The 24,737-nt window shown below is 47.7% G+C and overlaps 1 protein-coding gene across 1 annotated transcript in view; it reads right to left on the reverse strand.

Moving 5' to 3' along the window:
• LOC140489334 (SH3 and multiple ankyrin repeat domains protein 1-like) overlaps nt 1–24,737 on the reverse strand; it is a 431,419-nt gene that overhangs the window by 364,226 nt on the left and 42,456 nt on the right. The gene's annotated exons all lie outside the window — the stretch shown is intronic.

Here is a 24,737-nt window from a genome sequence, read left to right on the forward strand (position 1 = left end):
GTGAGGGGGGAGTTACAGAGAGAGAGAGATAGAGAGGGGGAGGGGGAGGTAGAGAGAGAGAGGGAGAGATAGATAGACAGAGAGGGAGGAGAAGATAGAGAGAAGAAAGAGAGAGAGTGAGAGGGAGTGAGATTGGGATGGAATGAGAGAGACTGGGAGGGAGGGAGTGAGAGTAGGAGTGAGGGAGTGAGTGACGAAATAACAGAGAATGAGAGAATGGTAGGGACAGAGGGAGAGAGAGAAAGGTAGAGAGAAAGAGGTTGAGAGAGAGAAAGGTAAAGAGAGAAATAGAGAGAAACAGATAGAGAGATAAAAAGAGTGGGGGGGGGGGGAAAGAGAGACAGAGGGAGGGAAGAGTTCACAGAAAGTATCTGAAATAATGGTTTGATTTTTAATTGAGTTCCTGCAGAGCTACCTCCACAGGAAATAGATTCTACCCCAGCTAATTCATCTCGGAGATGACACTCAGCACCTCACTATTTCCACCTTGTCCTAGTGCTTACAGGGGATCTCACCATTGACCCATTATTGTCCCCAGCAGCAACCGGGGGGGGGGGGGGTACAGTAAATCCCCAGCTCATTCCAAACCAAACCAAAGCAACCAATACGGGTATTTACAAATAATCCCATGCTCTACAAATCACCCATCCTTCAGGAAGAAGCATGGAATCTGCTACCAATATGGAAGGATTCCACTCAGCCTCTGACGTCTGTGCTGTCCCTCAACTGCCATTCTCACCTTCCTTCCCTTGCCTCTTCAGATAATAATCCACATTGGCTCTTAAAAGCCTTTCTGATGATTCTGTCTCCAATGCGCTGTTAGGTACAGGGTTCCAGATCCGAAACTACTCTGGGTGAAAATGTTTCTCCTCATCTTACTGCTTGTCCTTATGCTAATCACCTTAACTCCATACCTGCTGGTCCTTGACGCATCCACCAATGGGAACGGTTGAGTAATAGTTGCGTCTCTCTTTGGGTAATGTGTGGCCTGTTCTGAATCAGGAACTTTTCCCTCTGTTTATGAAGGTCTGAATACAGTAGCTTTCTTCAAAACTCCTTCCTTTACAATATTGTACAGACTACAATTACATGAAAGTGCTTTGCTCCTTGGTCCAGACAAGAAGATATAGGAGCAAAGGTAAGCCATTCAGCCCATTGAGTCTGCACTATTCAATGAGTTCATGGCTGAGCTGAGAATCCTCAGCTCCACTTTCCTTCATCAGGAATGTTTATGCCCGAAAAGCCGATTCTCCAGCTCCTCAGATGCTGCCTGACCTGCTGTGCTTTTCCAGCACCACACTCTCGACTCTGATCTCCAGTATCTGCAGTCCTCACTTGCTCCTAGCTCCAACTTCCTGCCTTCTTCCCAGAACTTCTGTCCATCTCTCCTCTCGGACCCTTGTGCATGATGGCTGATGCTTATATTAACACCATCTCTCACACAGACACACACAGACACACACAGACCAATCACTTTACTCTCCAGAGTTCTCTTCGTCCACTGGGACCTGAAGGTTTTGCTCAGATCGCCTGTCAGGGAGCAAGCATTCCCACACCCTTCACTTTCAGCTCCCGGTTCCTGAGCAGTCTGGTTTTCATTGGAGCCAGTCTTGCTCACAGGATCAAGCTGATTCCACACTCTGACTGACATTAATCCCCATTGATCCAGTTGGACCGGTGAAGATTTACTGTTATACTGGGGCTTCAGATGGTAACGGACTCCTGTGGACTTGTTTGCGAATTATTTGTACTGGTAGATTCCGGATTTAAATCAGGGGCGGGGGGGGGTGGGAGATGGGATTGGCATGCTGGCTCAGTGGTTGGTACTGCTTTCTCACAGTGCCAGGGAGCCGGGTTCAATTCTGTCCTTGGGCGAGTGTGGAGTTTGCACGTTCTCCCCTTGTCTGCGTGGGTGTTCTCTGGGCGCTCCGGCTTCCCCCCACAGTCCAATGATGTGCAGGTCAGGGTGGATTGGTCATGCTAACCTGCCCATTCTGTCCAGGGATGTACAGGCCAGCTGGGGTTAGCTATGGGAAATGCAGGGCTACTCTCTGGAGGGTGGGATACTCTTTGGAGGGTCAGTACAGACCCTATGGGCCGAGTGGCCTCTTTCCGGACAGTGGGGATTCTATGATCCAACCAATACATCATCAATGTGCATTCACCGGTTTTGACCTTTGAAGTGTGTAGAGAGATTGTGTGGGGCAGTGGGTAGTATCCCTGTCTCTGAACCAGAAGCCCTGGGTTCGAGTCCCACTCCAGGACTTGACAGAAGAGGAAGGGATATTCATCACATGACCAAACAAGCCAAGTATCTACTTCTGACACCCACCAGTAGGAGGCAGTAAGAGTGATTCCTGGTCAGCCGTGAGAGGGAGGGAATCACTGGAGCCTCCAGTTCTATAGGTGAAAAAGTGTAACCACAGCAACACACATACCCCAACTGAACTGTAAGGCCACAGGATCGGTATATTAGATGTGTCTCTCCCTCACCCAGGATTCTGGAATACCACCAAGTGCTATTCCTGATTGGAGTCAGCAGTGTGTCAGAGCTGCCTCTTGCAGTATGGGAGAGCTGTTACGGACTGCCTGCAGCCATTTACTTGGTGCCTGTGTAATTAGACGGCTCCAAGAGAAGTGTTCCCTGAGGCACAGAAAGTATACCTCGCTCATACTGCACACACACACACACACAAAAGAAACAAAACTTAAGCAAGTGCAAGACATCGCCACTGCTGCTGGTCACATTTGTACTTAAACCCATCAAATGCATCTCCTTCTCTACTGCACATCTTGCAATTACAGCTCTTAACATCTGAAAGCACAACTGTAACTCCAGCTCCAATACAAATGTTCACGTTGTAGTGCCTGCAGAGATGAAGATTCGTTCAGGGCTCAACAACACAGACAGAAATTGTTGGGAAAACACAGCAGGTCTGGCAGCATCCGTGGAGACAGAAAGCACAGTTAATGTTTCAGGTCTAGTGACCATTCTGTTCTGAAACATTAACTGTGCTTTCTCTCTGCCCACGGATGCTGTCAGACCTGCTGTGTTTTTCCAACAATATCTGTTTGTATTTCTGATTTCAGGCATCTGCAGTTCTTTGGTTTTTTTAGTTTAGTATTTATTCAGTGCTGTTTGAATGTGTGTGTGTCTGTGTCTGTGTATGTGTATTTACCTGTGTGTATACGTGTGTGTGTCTGCATCTGTGTGTGTTTTCCTGTATGTGTGTGTATGTGTGTCTCTGCGTTTGTGTGTATGCGTGTGTGTCTTTGTATGTGTGTGTGCGTCTTTGTGTGTCTGGAGCATCCAGAATCCTGGGTGAGGGAGTGTCTCTGTGTATGTGCATGTGTATCTGTGTGTGTCTGTCTGTCTATCTGTGTGTATGTGTGTGTCTGTGTCTGTGTCGGTGTATGTCATAGAGTTATAGAGATGTACAGCATGGAAACAGACCCTTCGGTCCAACCTGTCCATGCCGACCAGATATCCCAACCCAATCTTGTCCCACCTGCCAGCACCCAGTCCATATCCCTCCAAACCCTTCCTATTCATATACCCATCCAAATGCCTCTTAAATGTTGCAATTGTACCAGCCTCCACCACTTCCTCTGGCACCTCATTCCATACACTCACCACCCTCTGTGTGAAAAAGTTGCCCGTTAGGTCACTTTTATATCTTTCCCCTCTCATCCTAAACCTATGCCCTCTAGTTCTGGACTCCCCCACCCCAGGGAAAATACTTTGTCTATTTACCCTATCCATGTCCCTCATAATTTTGTAAACCTCTATAAGGTCACCCCTCAGCCTCCGACGTTCCAGGGAAAACAGCCCCAGCCTGTTCAGCCTCTCCCTGTAGCTCAAATCCTCCAACCCTGGCAACATCCTTGTGAATCTTTTCTGAACCCTTTCAAGTTTCACAACATCTTTCTGATAGGAAGGAGACCAGAAATGCACGCAATATTCCAACAGTGGCCTAACCAATGTCCTGTACAGCCGCAACATGACCTCCCAACTCCTGTACTCAATACTCTGACCAATAAAGGAAAGCATACCAAACGCCTTCTTCACTATCCTATCTACCTGCGACTCCACTTTCAAGGAGCTATGAACCTGCACTCCAAGGTTTCTTTGTTCAGCAACACTCCCTAGAACCTTACCATTAAGTGTATAAGTCCTGCTAAGATTTACTTTCCCAAAATGCAGCACCTCACATTTATCTGAATTAAACTCCGTGTGTGTGTCTGTGTGCATGTGTGTGTCTGTGAGAGTGTGTTTGTGTGTGTGTGTGTGTGTCTGTGTGTGTGTAAGTGAGAGTGTGTATGTGAGTGTCTGTGTGTGTATGTGTGCATGTGTGTGTCTGTGAGAGTGTGTTTGTGTGTGTCTGTGTGTGTGTGTGCGCGTGTCTGTGAGAGTGTGTGTATGTGTGTGCGTGTATGTGAGAGTGTGTGTATGTGTGTGTGTGTATGTGAGAGTGTGTATGTGAGTGTCTGTGTGTGTATGTGTACCCCACAAACAGGAGAGGAGTAATCATTTCCCTCCTGTTTCCCACTGTTCAGTGGCTAAGTGGTTAGTGATGCTAGGGACCCGGGTTTAATTCCAGCCTTGGGCGACTGTCTGTGTGGAGTTTGTACATTCTCTCCCTGTCTGTGTGGGTTTCCTCCGGGTTCTCCGGTTTCCTCCCACAGGATAAGGTGGATTGGCCATGCTAAATTACCCATAGTGTCCAGGGATGTGCAGGCTAGCTAGGTTAACTGTGGGAAATGCAGGGTTACAGGGATTGGGGCAGGTCTGGGGGAGATGTTCTTCGGAGGGTCAGTGAGGACTCATTGGGCCAAATGGCCTGTTCCCACTCTGTAGGGATTCTGATATGTGCCAGTATTGCAGAAGCGGATGGCTCTGAAAGGGTTAAAATGCTCCAACCACTTTCAGCTCCACCCAGTCTGATGCTGTTATCCAGTCTGTGGGTGGAGAGGCCAGGAACCCACGAGGAGTAGAGAGGAGGGGAGGGAGTAGAGAGGAGGGGAGACACTTGAGAGGGGGAGAGAGAGAGGAGGGGCAGAGGGGAATGTGTGACTGGAGGGGACGGGAAATGAGAGAATGGGGAGGAGTGGGGGATGATAAATGGACAAGGGAGCAGAAGTTACAGGCAACAGGGAGAGGGTGGGGGGGGGGGGGCAAAGGGACCAGTGAGGCAAGGAGAGGGAAGCAGGTATAGGGGGTGGAAAATAATTACTGGGTTGTCTTTGGTGCTTTCATTTAACAATCTCCAAGTCCTTGCAGTGGTTCATAAAATCATGAGGGTTATGGATGGAATGAATAGCCAAGGTCTTCTCCCCGTGTGGGGGAGTCCAGAACTAGAGGGCATAGGTTTGGGGTGAGAGGGGAAAGATATAAAAGGGATCTAAGGAGCAATGTTTTCACGCAGAGGGTGGTACGTGTATGGAATGAACTGCCAGAGGAAGTGGTGGAGGCTGGTACAATTACAGCATTTAAAAGGCATTTGGATGGGTACACGAATAGGAAGGGTTTGGAGAGATATGAGCCAAGTGCTGGGCAAATGGGACGAGGTCAGTTTAGGATATTTTGTCCGTGTGGACAAGTTGGACCGAATAACTTTATGATTCTGTAGCCTGCAAATGTATGAGCATCTAACAAACATGAATCTATTTTTAATTAGGCTTGCTCCTTCAGGACCATAACATCTAACTGCTATAAATACATTCATCCTAATGTCAATTAGATTTTAATTGGCTTTAATGAAGGACATTTGCATGTTGCCAAGTGTTTCACAGTCTCTGGCTCTAAGTCACTCTGAGGTTTGGCTACATCTCAACACTCCACATTGTTGACTCTTTGGCCTTGTTAAAGCCAGTTCAGCTGAATTACTTGCTTTTCCATGGGGTGTAGTCATCACTGGCTCGACAAACATTTGGTGCCCTTTCCCAGTTGCTTTGGAGAGGTGAGCCACCATCTTGAAGCACTCCCATCTTGCACAGGGGCTACCCACAATGCTGCTGTGAAGGGACATCTAGGATCTTGACCCTGTGTCCTAGCCAATGTGTTAGAAGTCAGAGAGTGTATGACTTGGACTGGAACTTGGAGGATTACATAACCCTATGTATCTGCTGCCCTTGTCCTTTTAGATGGTAGAGGTCACACGTTTGGCAGGTGCTGCCCAAGGAGCATTGGGTGATTGGCTGCAGTAGATGGCACACACACTGCTGCCACTGTGCATCGGAGGGAATGAACATTTAAGGTGAAGGTTGGGGTGCCAATGAGGGAGGCTGCTTTGTAATTGATGTTATTTTTCCCTCCAATTATGACAACAAAACGCCCACATCTGGTGGACGAATAAAAATATAAAATGAGAACAGCCCTGATCTGGGGAGGATGCGGTTTAGTGCGACCGTGAGAGATCAGCACCAGCCAGGCCTGGTAACTGCTCAGGAGAAGCAGTCACCTATAACTAGGTCAAGGCCAAAGGCATCTAATTCCAACAAAGCTGGCATCAGTTGGCACTCACTCAATCTGAGCGAACCACCATGTATTTAAACATTCAATATCTTTGCTTAAGTCAAAGGACATAATTAACGAAACATTAATACACTCGTGACATTAAAGAAAAGCTGTTGAAGGGTTTGAGCTCACTCGATTCCTGACCCAATGACTCCTGCATAGAAGTTAACTCTTTCATCACTTCCACAAACAGCATGAAACCCCATTGAACTGTCATTTCGCATCCCAGAGGAAATCTCATATCCTTAGGAAGATTGTGTTAAGATTCATCATTCTCCTGAAATTACATCTTCCATCAGTCCAACTACATCCCTCTCAGTACAATGCCAATATGCATCTGTATATCTCCACTGATGCAAAAAGAAAAAGATTTCCCAAGGTGCTTCTCAAGTTTAAGGAAATGAATGCGGAGTAAAGGATGAGATATTAGAATCGTACAATAGAATTCCTACAGTGTGAATGCAGGCTATTCAGCCCATACTAACTGTCCGAACAGCATCCCACCCAGACCCAACCCATCTCTGCAATCCTACATTATCCACATTTCCCAGGGCACTATGGATAATTTAGCACGGCCTGTCCACCTGATTAGCATATCTTTGGACAGTGGGAGGAGACTGGAGCAAACCCACGCAGACACGGGGGGAACATGCAAACTCCACCCAGAGGGTTGCCCAAGGTGGGAATCGAATCCAATTCTCTGGCGCTGGGAGGTAGCAGTGCTAACCACTGAACCACCAGGTGGAAAGGGGTAAAAGGGTAACTTATAAGCCAGGCCTTAAAAGTACAGGAGGGAGAGTGATGAGCTCATGAGTGCGGGGGCTGGGAGGCTGACCAGGACAGCGATCATTCAGAGGGGAGATGGCAGAGTACAGAAGATCAGGGCACAGTAGAGACGAGGTGAAGGCAGGAGGACCCAAAGTGGAAGGAGGGTGAACGAATACGATGGAGGGAATAGAGAGCCGGAACCCCAAGCTGAGTGAGCGGCTGGAGAGGAGGAGGAGGGTGACAGTTTCAGCTGTCCCTGTGTCTACCCAGAGGACATCTGATCTCCTTCCAAGGTTGGTTGGAGGGACAGGGATGGTGCTGATGTTGACTTTCTTTCCCACTTGTTCACGAGATGTGGGCATCGCCGATATTTCCTGCCCATCCCTAATTGCCTCCTGAGTAGATGGTGGGGGAAACAGCAACTTGCTAGACCATGGCGGAGGGCCGACCATTAGGGTCGACCACAACAGTGTGCCTGGACTCACATATAGGCCTGACCCTTAAAAGTCAACAGCTTTCCTTTCTTGAAGGACATTCACCACCCAGGTGAGCTTCGATGACAATCATTTTGTGATTAAGGAGCACGTCCAATGCTTTATTCCAAATACACTGACTGAATTTAAAAATCCACTTGTCCTGGCGGGATTTGAATTCGGGTCTCTGGGACATAATCCTGAATCTCCATGTTTGCTTAGCTGGTATCCTTACCGCCATGTTACTGTGAAGAGACAACTGTTACAACACGGTAGTGAACCCTTCTGCTAATTAAACCAAAACACCCAGAAAAGCTCACCTCACCTCATAATCTGTTAAAGTCTGAGTGACAGAGAACTCCCCAAATTCCACTACTGAAAGAAAAAAGATCAATTTTAACTATAAAAGTAAACATTAAACAACAACTATTTATAAATCTAAACCTCCTTTCTCTTAAATGCTCATTATCTACCTCAACATCAGCACCATCCCTGTCCCTCCAACCAACCTTGGAAGGAGATCAGATGTCCTCTGGGTAGACACAGGGACAGCTGAAACTGTCACCCTCCTCCTCTCCGGCCGCTCTCACAGTTTGGGGTTCTGGTTCTCTCTCCCCTCCATTGTATACGTTCACCTTCCCTCCACTCTGTAACAATCCATTGATCCAATAAAAGCCTCTATTAAAATTACATCAACTTAATTTTCAGAAACCAGACAGCGGGTGTTGGTGTCGGTCTTCTTCTGCTGTAGATCGCCCTGGGTTGTCTTGAGTCTTGTGCTGCAAGGATGCTTCATATGGAAAAGGTACCTTTGATAGAAAGGGTTTTGAATAGCAGTCTCTTTCTAGATGGGCGGGTTGCTCTCTCTGTGACTAACTTTCAAAATGTCGGCTTATTTATACCCCAAACATCAGAGCGAATCATTAAATTTTATTGTTTTGACAATATCGAACCAAATTTGATTGGGTTTTAGTATCCTGGGGCATAATTTAAACAAACTGGTTAAATTCAAATGTTGGTCAAAACAACTGAGGTATCTCATTTACAGCTAAATGTTACATATTTCAATTTTCCAATATACTGAGACTGCCAGTCAGTCACACGACAGTTGCCTACAAACTCTCACTGCCAAAACAGCCTTCACTCTTTCTTAAAGATACAGTACACACCTTAAACCTCCTAACACAACAGTGCACATTATCATCCTGGATGTCAGAATCCTGTATCCTGTATTGTAAAAGGAAGGTGTCGTTGAACATGAAGAGTGGGTCAAAGATGATTGATGAGGCAGGGAAGGTGGTGATATTTGAGGGGGTGTATTGGGAGAGGAATTGAAGGAAAGCTGGAAGATGCAGGAGATGGGAACAGGAAGTTAGAAAAGGAGGGAAGCAGTTTAACAAAGAAGTGGCCAGAACAGGCAGAGAGAATCTAATGTGAGGAACACAGTCAGTCAGTCAGTCACTTCCAATGCAAGTCTGACAATTTGAAACACTCTCTTCATCCCAGAGCGATTGGACAGCATGCAGGGCGAAGGGATATTGGGTAAACAAATTACTGAATGCAAATTACGCAAAAAGTCTAAAGGGAAAGCTGATTTTCTTTGGTCGCAAGGGGAGTAGAATAAAGATGGATGACATTATACTTCAGCTATAAGAACCTTAGTCAGATTCTACCTGCAATATGTCACCTAAGGGATGAGGGTGTAGATTGATACCAGTATTTCAAGGGTTAAGTTATATGGAGCAGTTGCATCAGCCTTGCTTCCTTTGACCTGAGCTTCGATGGTTAATCATTGATTTGATTGATGTGTGAGTAGCAATAAAAGGAGTTCCGACAGCACCTTCCAAACCCATTACCCAGATGATCAAGAGCAGCAGATCCATGGGAACACCACCCCTCACCTTGCCACTCACCATCCTGACTTGGAAATATATTGCCATCCCTTCAGTCTCACTGGGTCAAAACGTGGATACTAAATGATGGAAATAAGATTTTTATCAGGATTGAGCTGATCGACAGAGACACAGCATGGACTAAAAGGGGCCAAATGGCCTCCTTGAGTGTTGTAATAACTTTGTAGTTCACAAATACCTACATTAACAACCGATTTCAGTTAATCAAATGGAGCTCATAATGTGGCTCATTTACACTGAATGAAAACGACAATCTTTAAAACACAAGACCTTCTGCAAACAAAAGGAATATGTTCAAAATACCCACCTTTACATAGAATCCTTGCAGTGTGGAAACAGGCCATTTGGCCCAAGTCCACATGGACCCGCTGAAGAATAACCTATCTAGACCCACCCCCCTACCCTATTACTCTACATTTATCCCTGACTAATGCATCTAACTTACACATCTATGAACACTGTGGGCAATTTAACATGCCAATCCACCCTAACCTGCACATCTTTGGACTGTGGGAGGAAATCAGCGTGCCCTGAGGAAACCCATACAGACACAAGGAGAATGTACAAACTTCACACAGACAGTCACACAAAGGTGGAATTGAACCCAGGTCCCTGGCGCCGTGAGGCAGCAGTGCTTACCATTGAGCCGCCATGACATCCCCCCTGCCCAAATCTTTGGGGAGCTTCTTTTTGTTTTTCCATGACCAATCAGCACCCTTTTCACCGATTGTGTAAATTGTTGTGATCATTTGAAATTTGGCATTCTTGCAGGAGTCCTGACGAATATGAGAAGGCATATACCACCAATGTGAATCTCTCTGAAGCTGTATTCTGCTTTCTGTCTGTACAGAACACTACAAACAGACCCAAAACCGATGTGGTAAAAGTCAGTAAGCTAACAATCGAATTAGATGACCGAACAGGAATGAAGGGCTGGTTAGCCTGATGTTAGGTTTTGATGTGCTCCCTCCAGAGTAGAATCCCAACAAGGAGGAGGGATGTGCAACTGCACAGAATTCCTGTCAATTCAGCAAGGTACAGGTTTATCACGGTGTAAAGTGTTCACTATCCCTCACTCACAAATAAATCACCGACTCTCACTGAGTGAACATTGTGCAAGTCAGCAACTACAGCTGCTGCAAGAATTGTTAACCTGAAAGTAGAAAGTCATGTTCCTGAGCTCAGTGAGATGAAGGGCTTCAGTTAATGCTGAACACCAGTCCCTCCTGGTTTTACGTGGCTCCCAGTTCAAAGGTATGCTCTAGCTTCGTGAACAAAGAGAATGATGCTTCCCAGTTTAGCCAGGAATGGTTTGGGAATTCAATAAAGAAACAGCGAGAGAGAAGAAGGGATTGGCAAGGTGATGGACAGGGAAGGGAGTTCAGAGATGGAGGGGTGGTTTAATGGAACAGGGGGATCGTGGGTGGGTTTACTGAAGACTGACGGCAGCAACTTATTACAATAATCATTTGCAGGGCCAACCAGGAGATCCTTCAGCTCCTTGGAGAGAGCGAGCCCCAGTCAGTGACCTCGGGCAATGGGGAAGGCCCGGATCAATACTCTGGGTGGATCGGCAGGAGCAGCAGTTACTTCAGGCAGCAGTGTGGTAAACCCGGTGTGTGGATTCCTGGATTGGACTGTGAGGGGAAAGCATGGCAAAGAGGAGGAGGTTATGCTCCATTAGTGGGGTCCCAGTGTGGCTAAGCACTTTCAGAATACTGTAATGTTTGACTTTGTTCCTTTTCTTTAAACTCCTTAATGTTACCATGGTGGCTCAGTGGTTAGCACTGCTGCCTCAGAGCCCCGGACCTGGGTTCGATTCCAGCCTTGGGCAACTGTCTGTGTGGAGTTTGCACACTCTTGTCCAGGTGCTCTGGTTTCCTCCCACAGTCCAAAATGTGCAGGTTAGCTAAGTTGCTCCATAGTGTTCAGGGATGTGTAGGTTAGGTGTATCAATGAGGGGTAGAATGGGTCTGGGTGTGTTACTTTTCAAAGGTTCAGTGTGGACTTGTTGGGCCAAAGGGCCTGTTTCCACACTGTAGGAATTAAATTAATTACTGTAACTTTTAACTATATTCTTTCTTTTGACCTTGTTTTTATGATCCTGTACCGAGGTACTTTGTACCGAAGATGACACCTTGTGTGGTGACATTGTACACTTTCACTGTACTCCTGTACCTGAGTATACATGACAATAAGAATCTAAATGTAAAAATCTAAATGTTAAAAAAAAAAGAGAAAGGGACAAGTTAGTATTTGGGTGGAGGGAGTGGGTCTGACACACTCGATGAGCTCAACAAAGAATTGAACTGGGGGAGGTGGAGGTGTATTTGATCTGATGGGGAAGAGAGAGAAAGCGGAGGTGGCAGATTCTCTCAATAGCTGCTGATCCCCTCACACACTGTAAGCTTTTTGCTTGGACTAATCGATTACATTTCAATTCCTTAAAGGAATATGATCAAACTGATCTACATTTTTTAAATTACCCAGCAGCCCCATGGGAAGCCTTTTATTTCACAGGGCAAAGGTCACTCACTGCATAACTGCACCGAATTCCTGCTAATTCAGCAGGAGAAAGGTTGTACACTGTGTAAGGTATGCACTGCCTCTCACTCTCAAATGAATCAGTGAGTCTCCCTGAAGGAACAATCTGCAAGTCAGCAACTAAAGCTGCTTTAAGAATTGTTGACTTGCAAGTAGAAGGTCACATTCCTGCACTCAGTGAGATGAAGGGTCACAGTCAACGCTGAATGCCACTCCCTATAGTTCCCTGTTCAAAAATATAGATCAGCTGCGTCCACACTCTCCAACTGCATAGCACAAATACTACGGGCCGAATGGTCTTGTTCTGCGTTGTATCAGTTTATGATGAAGCTGTTGAGTAAATCTCTCTCTACCATCACCCATTTCCAAGCCAAAGGGAACGTTTTTTTTTAAAATGTGTTCTTGCACTAATGTTGGGCCACCTTCCTGTCACACAGACAGAATCCTTGCTCTGATCACCAGTTCCCTTCCTGCTCTCACCCCCAACTCCATCATAACCACCAGTCCGTCCCCTCCATTCTTCGGTGTCCACCCAAGCCAAAGCCCATTCAGTTCAGCTCATGCCCGAAACGTCGATTCTCCTGCTCCTTAGATGCTGCCTGACCTGCTGCGCTTTTCCAGCAACACATTTTCAGCTCTGATCTGCAGTCCTTACTTTCTCCTCAAAGCCCATTCAGTCCCAGGTGTGAGAAATTAAATCCCACCACACTCAACCAAGCCACTCACTTTTCCCACTTCTAGAACCAACACAACTCTAACACTAAACAACCTCAATTGGCTTTCATTAATTCAGGGAATGTGGGGGTCACTGGCTAAGCCAGCATTTATTGCCTCTGCCTAGTTGCCCAGAGGGCACTTAAGAGTCAACCACATCACTGTGGGTCTGGAGTCATATGTAGGCCCAACCAGGTCAGGGTGGCAGTGAATTGGATGGGGCTTTTCCCCCTGACAATCAATTCATGAATTGATGAATTCATTGTCGGGGAAAAGCCCCATCCGGTCAATTCATGGTCATCATTAGACTCCTTATTGAATTCAAATCTCACCTTCTGCCATGGATGGGATTTGAACCCAAGCCCCCAGAGGATTAGCTGAGCTTCTGGATTCACTGTCTAGTGTTAATACCACTAGACCATTGTTGGCCTTGAGAATGTGGTGGTGAACTGCTTTCTTTAGCTATTGCAGTCCATGGCATGAGGGTACACCCACAATGCTGTTAGAGAGAGGATGAAGCACCAGAGATATATTCCCCAGTCAGGATGGTGAATGGCTGGGATGGGAATGTGCAGGCAGTGGGATTCCCCTGTACCTTGACCTTCTGTGTGGCTATGGGATTGGAAGGTGCTGCCTAAAGGAGCTTTGGTGAGTTACTGCAGTGCATCTGGTAGATGATACACATTGCTGCTACTGAGCATCGGTGGTGGAGGGAGTGGATGTTTGTGGATGTGGTGCCAATCAAGTGGGCTGCTTTCTCCTGGTTGGTGTCAAGCCCTGAGTGTTGTTGGAACTGCACCCACCCAGGCAAGTGGGGAGTATTCCATCACACTCCTGACTTGTGCCTTGTAGATGGTGGACAGGCTTTGGGGAGTCAGGCAGGGATTCCTCGCTACAGTATTCCTCGCCTCTGATCTGCTCTTGTAGCTGAAGTGTTGACATGATTAGTCCAGTTGAGTTTCTGGTCATCCCCAGGATATTGATAATGTGGGATTCAGTGGTGGCACAGGCATTGAAAATCAAGAGGTAATGCTTAGATTCTCTCTTCTTGCAAAGACTCATTCAGCTCTGTCTATCATTTGCTGTTTGGAATGCAGGTAGCACTGTGTTGGAGCTTCACCAGGTTGGCACCTCATTTTCAGGGTCAACCTGCCGCTGCTCCTGGCGTGCCCACTGAGCTAGGGTTCATCGTGGTCACGGTGGAGAGTGGGGAATACGCTGGGCCGTGCGGTTGTTGCTTGTGTTTGAGTACACTTTTGCTCCTCCTGATCCCTCATTGCTGCCCAGTGTTAGATCGGTTTGAAATCTATGGTACCACAAAACACCATGCAAAGTATCCCCAACATGAAGACAGGATTTCATCTCCACAGTGGTCACTCTCACGGATACATCTGACCAACGCATCTGTGGCAGGCAGATCAGTGAGGATGAGATCATGTAAGTTTCTTCCTCTTGCTGGTTCCCTCACCATCCATCGTGGACCCAGTCCAGCAGCTGTCATTGAGGACTGGACTAGTCCCGATGGGTAGCAGTGCTCCTGAGTCACTCTTGGCAATGGACCTCCTCACAGAGTGCATTCTGCACCCTCGCCAACCTCAGCGCCCACTCCAAGTGACACTCACCATCGAGGAGGATTGATCAATCAGCCCATGGAGCGGGGGTGGTACAAGGTTGTAAATCGGGAGGTTTCCTTCCTTGTGTTTGACTTGGAGCCATGAGACCTCATGCTGCGTGGAATCAATGTTGAGCATTCCCAGGGCAAATCCGTCCTGACTGTGCAGCCACCTCTGTTGGGTCTGCCCTGTCAGTGGGACAGGACATAGCCACAAATGGTGGTGGGTGCTCTCTGGGACATTTGCCTGTAAGGTGTGACCCTCTGAGTATGACTATATCAGGCTGTTTGTCAACCAGAGTGGGAGACAGCTATCACAGTTTCGGTACCAGCTCCCAGATGTTGGTAAGGAGGACTTTGCCAGGTTTGCCTAGACCAATGCAGCTCATAGAAGCATACAGCCTCCACAGTGTGGAAACAGGCCCTTTGAACCAACAAATCCACATCAACCCTTAGAAGAGTGACCCAACCAGACCCTATATTCACCCCTGACTAACACACCTAACACTATGGGTAATTTAGCATGGCCAGTTCACCTTTGGACTATGGGAGGAAACCGGAGCACCTGAAGGAAACCCACACTGACAGTCACCCGAGGCTGGAATTGAACCCAGGTCCCTGGCGCCGTTAGGCAGCAGTGCTAACCACTGAGCCACAGTGCTGTCCCAGCTGGCTGGTTTCACTCCATTGAGACTTTTGAACGGTTTGACACTGAGCAGCTTGCAATGCTTTCACAAAAGGACAACGAAGAGTCAGCCACGTGGCTGTGGGTGTGGAGCGTCCCAGTTCCTCAGTCTGTAAGTGCCACGCTCACAGGACTAACCTATCTCCGTGCCTGTCAACACCCAATGTCTTTCCAATGGGTGAGACATTTCAATACAACCGTCTGGGAGCAGCGATGGGAACCATCAGCTGAGCTTGTCCCCAGCTCGTTCATCCAGGACTTTAGGCATGAGCAGCAGATCACCAGGGGGTTTAATCCAACAGCCTGGCATAAGGCCCATCCCCAGTGCCCCACCAAGAGACTGGACCGAGATCTCGGCCTCAGGGAGAACAGGACTTGCATCAGCTCCAATCCCATAAAACAAAAAGTGAGGATACGTCCCAAGACAATTGCGTGAGTAAGGTCACCTCGGGTTCACCCACACCTAGATGTTTCAACATTCCTGCACTGCAACTTCCAGTTTGGTGGGAAGTCATTTCGGGAATCTGTGTCTCCACTTCTCCATCCCTGACACAGCAGCGCAGTGATGATGTCACTGACTCAGCAATCCAAGGAGCCAGACTCTCGGGACCTGGGTTCAGTACCCACTGAGGCACTGGAATGTAAATTCATTTCATAAACGCGGAATTGAAAGCTACTCTCAATATTGGTGACCATGGCAACAAATTGATTGCTGTAATAGCCCATCTGGTTTCAGTTAGTGGAGAGACTCCGACCTCGTTACCGAATCTACGTGGAAACTGAGGCCTTGAAATCTCTCTCACTTCAAGGGCAAGGGATCAGTTCAGGCCTTCTCAATGACGCACACGCACATTCCATGGAGAAATAAAACCCAGCTTCTTATCATTACATTTTACTATTTTGTAAAGATTTTCTCACAATTTAACGCATCTGATAAATATCTGCTCAGATAACTATCACCTTAAAAGCAAGCCTTGCTCAAGGGCAGGCAGCTCAATGATCATGGGGCTCACCCAGCGCTCAGACGTAAGAACACACACTTTCAGTGGAATAGAAAAGGGTTGCATTTATATAACAATCTCTGGATGCCACAAACTGGCCAGAACTGTTGTACGTGCAGGAAACACGGCAGCCAAATTCTGCACAGCAAGTTCCCACGAACCATCTCATATTGCCCAGATCATTGATTTTCTCTTTGCCCTGATATTAAGGTGGTTAGCCCTGGTGCCTCCCAGCGCCAGGGACCTGGGTTCGATTCCACCCTCGGGCGACTGTCTGTGTGGAGTTTGCACATTCTCCCTGTGACTGCGTGGGTTTCCTCTGGGTCCTCTGGTTTCCTCCCACAGTCCAAAGCTGTGCAGGAGTTAGGAGGTCATGTTGCGGCTGTACAGGACATTGGTTTGGCCACTGTTGGAATATCGCGTGCATTTCTGGTCTCCTTCCTATCGGAAAGATGTTGTGAAACTTGAAAGGGTTCACAAACAACTTACAAAGATGTTACCAGGGTTGGAGGATTTGAGCTGTAGGGACAGTCTGAATAGGCTGGGGCTTTTTTCCCTGGAGCGTCGGAGGCTGAGGGGTGACCTTATAGAGATTTATAAAATCATGAGGGCCAAGGTTAAAGGAAAATAGACAAAAGTCTTTTCCCTGGGTAAAAACAATAACTGCAGATGCTGGAAACCAGAGTCTAGATTAGAGTGGTGCTGGAAAAACACAGCAGGTCAGGCAGCATCTGAGGAGCAGGAAAATCGACGTTTCGGGCAAAAGTCCTTCATCAGGAATACAGGCAGACAGCCTGAAGGTTGGAGAGGTAAGTGAGAGGATGTGGTGGCGGGGGGAGAAAGTAGCATAGAGTACAATAGGTGAGTGAGGGAGGGAATGGAGGTGATCGGTCGGGGGGGAGGGTGGAGTGGATAGATGGAAAGGAAGATAGGCAGGTAGGACAAGTCATGGGGACAGTGCCGAGCTGGAAGTTTGGAACTCGGATGAGGTGGGGGAAAGGGAAATAAGTTGGACTGAAGGGTCTATTTCTGTGCTGTGCATCTCTATGTGAAGATTAGGTGGATTGGCCATGGGAAAGTGTCCCATAGTGTACAGTCTCAGTGGATACCCCATGGGAAATGCAGGAGTTATAGAGTTGGGGGGTGCTGGGTCTGGGTGAGATAATCTTTGCAGGGTTGGTGTGGACGCGATGGGCCAAATGGCCTGCTACCACACTGTAGGGATTCTAACAACTAACCAAAGCGTGAGTCTGCTTCAGAATTATATCATAACTCCTATCAGCGTAGATAGATCAACATAGACTTCAGAGAATCATAGAATCCCTAAAGTGTGGAAATGACTTGATGGGCCAAATGGCCTCATCTGTGGTGTACAACTCTGTGGCATCCAACAGAGGGAGCCGATTGGTGTAAAATCTCATTGGAAAGACCAGCAGACCCAACAGTGCAGCCCTCTCTCAGTATCACACTTTTCGGAGTTCACTCTCCCCAGAGAGAGAGAGACAGAGAGACCGAGACAGAGAGCGAAAGACAGAGAGAGACAGACAGACAGAGAGACAGACAGACAGAGAGAGAGAGAGAGAGACAGAGAGAGAGAGAGAGAGACAGAGAGAGAGAGAGAGAGACTGGGGTCCTGTGATTTGGAATATTGCCAGCTGAGCTGATCGAAAGCAGGCATGCGGCCGAGCGGGGAATCACAAGTTTCTTTTTTAAAAAAGGACCAATGCTGATTGCCGGGCATCAGGCTTTTCTCCAGGTACCTCAGGCACTGCGAGAGGCCACCGGGATTGTGTGGGCCACAAGTGGTGTGGAACAGCTGCTAAATTTCCTGTACATGCAAAATAGAGCATCTGCCACTTCCCCCCGAGAGACCTTCTCGCTTCCTGCTCTCCCGGTACTCGGCAGATGGAGAGTCTGTTCCAGCACAATATCGCTGAAGACAAACATTACCAACAGCCCACAGGCTGTCGGTGATAATCTGGCAGCGTGCCAGTCTGTGCCAGCCTCTCTCAGCCGTACACCCAGATAACCAACAGCCCGTAAAGACAGGCGTTTCTCTCTATGGTCTTTCTCGGGGCATCGCTGGAAAGGCCAATGTTTGTTAACTGTTCTTGGAAAAAAAATAACATTCAGGGCCGTTTGTGGTTGGGGAGTCTGAGAATCAGCCAATGGTGAGGGGCAGGGGAAAGGAGACTGGATGGTCTTCTCTAAGAAGGTGTGGGCAAACCAGATAGGCTTTTACCAGGCCGTTTCAGATATAGGAGCCCGTTGGGTCAATCGACCATAGAATCCCTACAGCATGGGAGCCATTCGGCCCATTGGGTCCACGCCAACCCTCTGAAGGCATTCAACCCACACACCTCCACAAACATCCTGCGTTTCCCATTGCTAACCCAACCAGCCCTGGACAATTTCCCATGTCCAATCCATCCTAACCTGCACATCTCTGGATCATAGGAGGAAACCCGAGCACCTGGAAGGAACCCACGCAGACACAGGGAGGATGTGCAAACTCCGCACAGGCGGTCGCCCAAGGCTGGAATCGAACTGGGTCCCTGGCGCTGTGAGGCAACAGCACTAACCACTAAGCCATCATGCCAACCACTCTTTCTCCCACCTTGTTCTTGAAACCCTGGACCCCACCACCCCCCTTCCTCAACACGAGGGCATCAGAGTCAATCACGTTGCTGTGGATCTGGAGTCACATGTAGGCCAGACCGGGCAAGGATGGCAGATTTCCTTCCCGGAAGGACATTAGTGAACCAGATGGGTTTTCAACAACAATCCATGAGAGCTTCACAGTCACGTTACTGAGACCAGCTTCCAACTCCAGAGTCTGCCTGAAAGACTTTCATTTCAAAACCCATGACGCCATCTGAACTCATGCCCTGAGAGAACGATGGACTAGGCCTCTGGATTACTAGTCTCCACCACCATCCCCTCAGGATATCTCAGAGTTAATGCCCCTTCACCTCCCCTCCTGGATGTGTTGACACCCGCCTGTCTGGATGAAGAGGTAACGATGTTCCCATGTTTCCCTTGTCTCTCCTGATGTTGATAACCATGGATTGGGGGGGGGGACTGCTTCAGGAGTAGCCACACAGAGCTCAGTGACTGGAGGGAAAGTGTCCCCGAACAAACCAACGTCTAGTCTGTGCTTTTATTGTTGTCTTCAATTAACGGTTAATGGAAACGGAATGAAACGGAAACTTACAAAATTACAATAACGTTGCCGGAGCTGATGATGCAGCCCAGCCACCACAGTGTTCACGGTCTCTAAAGGCCTTGATGGTGCCAATGAGCACTGCATGCTCCCTGTCCGGGGCATCTGAGCACGGACATTACCGCGAAAGAGGTGCAGGAGTGATGAGCTCCTCCATAGCCTGCTGCCTGGGACTGTTCATAAGACCGTAAGATATAGGAGCAGACTCAATGGGCCAAATGGCCTAATCCTATTAAGATAGGGCAGTAGAGTGAGGCCATTTGGCCCATTAAATCTGCTCCACCATTTGATCACCGCTGATTTTGTTTCTGAACCCTGTTCTCCTGCCTTCTGCCCATAACTTTGATGCCCTGACTGATCCAGCACCCATCTGTGTCTGTCTTAAATCCACTCAATGACTTGGCCTCCATAGTCCTCTGCAGCAATGAGTCCCACAGACTCCCCACACTCTGGCTGAAGAAATTCCTCCTCCTCTCAGTTTTAAAGGGTCGTCCCTTCACTCTGAAGCTGTGTCCTCGGCGACCAGTCTTTCCGATGAGTAGAAACATTTTCTCCAAGTTCCAGTCCATCCAGGCCTCTCAGTGTGCTGTAAGGTTCAACCAGATCCCCCTCTCACCCTCATGACCACTTTAGCCAGATCGAGGAGTGGATCTCGTCTAGTACAAGAAGACCACAATGTCGGGAGTAATCAGTGAGTCAAACAGGGAGGTAACAGCAAGAGGAAGAAGAGGCCATTCAGCCCCACTCCATCCTAGACCATGGCTGATCAACTCCCTCGGCATCATTTTCCTGCATTACCCTCATATTCCTTGCTGCCATTTCTGTGTAAAAACCTATCAATCTCTGTACTGAAGACACTCAATGGTTGAGTCCCCACCACCCTCGGGGGGGTAGAGAATTCCACCCTCCAAGTGAAGAAATTCCTCATCTCAGTCTTGGAGTATCACGTGCAATTCCAGTCTCCTTCCAATCGGAAGGGTGTTGTGAAACTTGAAAGGGTTCAGAAGGAATTTATAAGGGTTTTGCCAGGGTTAGAGGATTTGAGTTGTAGGGAGAAGCTGAATAGGCTGGGGCTGTTTTCCCTGGAGCATCAGAGGCTGAGGGGTGACCTTATAGAGGGTTATAAAATCATGAGGGGCATGGATAGGGTAAATAGGCACAGTCTTTTCCCTGAAGTGGGAGAGTCCAGAACGAGAGGGCATAGGTTTAGGGTGAGAGGGGTGAAATATAAACAAGGTGGCTCAGTGGTTAGCACTGCAGCCTCACAGCACCAAGGTCCCAGGTTCAAATCCAGCCTCGGGTGAATTGTTTATGTGGAGTTTGCACATTCTCCCCGTGTCTGTGTAGGTTCCTTCTGGGTGTTCTGGTTTCCTCCCAAAGTCCAAAGATGTGCAGGCCAGGTGAATTGGCCATGTTAAATTGCCCATAATGTTAGGTGCATTAGTAGGGGAATGGGTCTGGGTGGGTTACTTTTCAGAGGGTTGGTGTGGACCTGTTGGGCCGAAGGGCCTGTTTCCATACTGTAGGGAATCTAATCTAATCCTGCAGAGACCTAAGGAGCAACTTTTTCACACAGAGGGTGGTACGTGCATGGAATGAGCTGCCAGAGGAAGTGGTGGAGGCTGGTACAATTGCAACATTTAAAAGGCATCTGGATGGTTATATGAATAGGAAGGTTTTGGAGGGATATGGGCCGGGTGCTGGCAGGTGGGACTGGTTGAGGTTGGGATATCTGGTCAGCATGGAGGAGTTGGACCGAAGGGTCTGTTTCCGTGCTGTACATCTCTATGACTCTAAATGGTCTAACCCTTATCCTGAAAGTGTCTCCCTTGATTCTGGAGCTTCGATCAAGGGGAAACATCCTTCCCCAGTCGTTTTGTGGAAGGATTTTGTATGTTTGGTTGAGAATTCTTCTCCTTCTAAAAACTCCATAATTCAGGCTCGGCCTCTTCAATCTCTCCTCACACAAAGGCATCCCAGAGATAAAGGCTGGTTAATTTCGTTCATGCTCCCGCTGTGAAAGTGTTTGCTTTCCCAGGTAAGGAGACCGAAGTTGTGCACAATCCTCCAGAGGCGCTCTCACAGAGATTCTATCCAATTGTAGCAGGGTAGCAGCAGATCAGTAAGTCCTTGGATGGTGAGCAGAAAGTACAGATAGGGACTCAGATATGAACGAAGACATGTCCTCAGCAAGCTACAGCACTCCTAAAAGGGTGTTGCACATGCAAGGATTTACGTTGCAGTATTATCATTGTTTGTGATGTGTTTGCAGGATGTGGGTGCCACTAATGAGGCTGGCATTTCATTGCCCTTTCCTGAATGCCCTTGAGAAGGTGGTAGTGAGCTGCAGTTCAAACTGCTGCAGCTGATCGACTCAAGGTACACCCACTGTGCCTCAGGACTGCTTTCTCAGAGATAGAGAGCGGGAGAGAGAGAGAGAGGGAAAGAGAGAGAAACACAGAGAGGGAGAAAAAGAGAGGGAGAGATAGAGAGAGAAAGAGAGCGAGAGCGAGCGAGAGAGAGAGAGAGAGCGAGAGAGAGAGAGAGAGAGAGAGAGAGAGAGAAAAACAGCAAGAGAGGAAGAAAGAGAGAAAAAGTGAGAGAAAGAGAAAGAGAAAGAGAAAGAAAAAGAGAGGAAGAAAGAAAGAGAAATGGAAAGAAATACAGACAGAGAGATAGGAAAAAGGGAGATTGTATGGCAGAGAGAGACAGAGAAATGGGTGATGGGTGGTGGCTTAATGTGAAGGTCACCATGCCTCAGGCAAGGGGAGAGGTTATGAAAACCCGACCTTCACCCGGTCCAGGAACTGAGCCCCCCCCAACCACCACCTCCTCCACCCCCCACCACCTCCCCCACCACCATCTCCCCCCCCACCACCATCTCCCCCCCCCACCACCACCTCCCCCACCACCACCCCCGCTTTTGGAAACAATCTGCATTGTGAATCAGCATCCAGCTCACTGACTCCCCGAGAGCATCGGTGAAGCAGAAAGAACTTCAATAGAACTTCATGTCAGAATGTTGTGCGGCTTTGAGGTGGTGGTGTGCCCATGTACCCGCTGCCGTTGCCCTCCTCAGTGGGAGCGTTTGTCTGAGGAGCCTTGAGGAATTGGTGCAATGCACCCTGTAGATAGCGCACACTGTTGCCAACGTTCGTTGCTAGCGTGGGGAATGAACGTTTCAGGAGGTGAACAGGGCATCGATCAAGCAGACTGCTGTATCCAGGATAACGACAACCCTCTTCAGTTGAGCTGCCCCCATCCAGGCAAGTGGGGAGTATTCCATCGCACTCCTGACTTGTGCCATGTCGATGATAAACAGGTTTGGGGGGGGGGGGGGGTGGCGGTGGGGGGGTGGGAGGCAATGGGAGATGAGTTTCTCGCTGCAGGATTCCTAACCTCTGACCTGCCCTTGTGCTCACACTATGTATTTGGCGAGTCCAGTTTAGCTTCTGGTCAATATAACCACCCCCTCAGTATATCAATAGTGAGGGATTCAGCAACGGCAATGCCATTGAATGTCAAGTCGTGATGGTTATATCTTTTTCTTCTTGGACGTGGTCATTGCCTGGTGGAAATGTTAATTGCACCTTGTCAGCCCAAGCCTGGGTGTTGTCCAGGCACTGCTGCATTTGGTCATGGGTGGCTTTGTTATCAGGGTCCCTTGTCTAGCATCAGAAAGGCAGCCCCTCTGACAGTGCCCCACTCCCTCTGCATCCCACTTGGGGAACTCAGTCAGAAATGGTGACTCAATCGCAGGAGTGGGACCTCTGACTCAGGGTGAGAGAGTTACTGATGAGCCAAAGTTCGCACTTGTTATGGTGACTGGGAATTCTACAGGCACTAATTACACCCAGTCCCTAAGCATTGTATGGGAGGCAGAAGCAACTGGGACAGCTATATATAAAGTGTGCTCAGCATCTATGTATGGATAACAGCAAAAAAAACCTGCCAATTCACACCAGATTATGAGTGACTATAAAACTAATCGCGTGATTTTAGGAATTGGCAACAATGAACTCTGAATTTTACACATATCTCAACACATTAACACAACACACACACAAGCTCTGACAATTTGAATTTCCATTCTCTTCTGCTCGTTGAACCAGACCTAGAGCAGATCTGCTCCTCCATCCACACAGTCCCACCCAAGCCCACCATCGGACCTGTGTTGCAGAAACACTGATTCATCAGGGAAGGAGGCAGCAAAATACACTCTCTCCAACAGCCTCCAACCTGCCCAAAGTTGCCAAGGTTGGATTGGATCAGGACTTACCTTGGGCATTTTCCCAAATGTTACAGCAATTGGCAATTGACTGTTGAATCAACTCCACTGCAATGAAATGAAGCACGATCCTCCTATCTCCTCGAAATTCTCCCAATGTTGCGGCACCTTCATCTCTCTCTCTCTCTCTCTCTGTCACATCAGTAATGTATCTCCTCTTTCTGTCAAATTACAAACACTTCAACTCACACTCACTCACTCGCACACCTACTGCTTTCACTCTTTTCATTCTCTGATTGGTCTTTTTTCTTCAAATAGCACACTTCCAATGAGTGTTATAAAAGGGAATGTTTCACACTGAAACTCAATGGCAAGCACACACTCACACTCACACATTCACTCATACAGTGAGCTATTTAACAATTGGATCCCTTCAAATTATATTTTCCCCTCATCACGGGTTTGATGTATAATTCTCATCTGTTCAGTAATATTTAACTTACTGTGTAAGTATTTTAAAACAGCAAAGAATTTTAACACTTCAGTTTTTGTCAATCAAACTGCTATAACACATACCCACAGCCATCATATCCTCAAGTGAGGCTTGAACTTGGATCTCCTAGCTCACAGATGAAGACACTACCAATGAGTCACTAAACCCCATTCTTAAACATTTCATTAATGTTGAGGAAAAGCTGGGCTTTGGAATGGGGAGGAGGTAAAGACTCTACAAAAGTACTTATCTGCACCATAGTTTTACAAGCACCCAACTCTCAGCAAAACACCCAAAGTCATACAATTATTACAAACCTTCTGATTATTTTCTTTTAAGGAGGATGATCACTTTAATCCTTAAAGTGACCTCCCCAAATCTACTGAGTTCCCTAAAATTCCAGATTGGGGAGGGAAGGGGGGGATCTGAAGATTTATTTTCTTGCAAAAATAGACTTAATTCATAAAAAATATCTTTATTTACCTACATAGTCCCTGAAACGGTTCGGTTCTGCACAGTAACATATGAAGAAACAAGAAAACGTTGGAGTTTGACTCCATCCAAGA

The sequence above is a fragment of the Chiloscyllium punctatum genome, chromosome 18 (genome assembly GCF_047496795.1).
Source record: "Chiloscyllium punctatum isolate Juve2018m chromosome 18, sChiPun1.3, whole genome shotgun sequence".
In the NCBI taxonomy this organism is placed as follows: domain Eukaryota; kingdom Metazoa; phylum Chordata; class Chondrichthyes; order Orectolobiformes; family Hemiscylliidae; genus Chiloscyllium; species Chiloscyllium punctatum.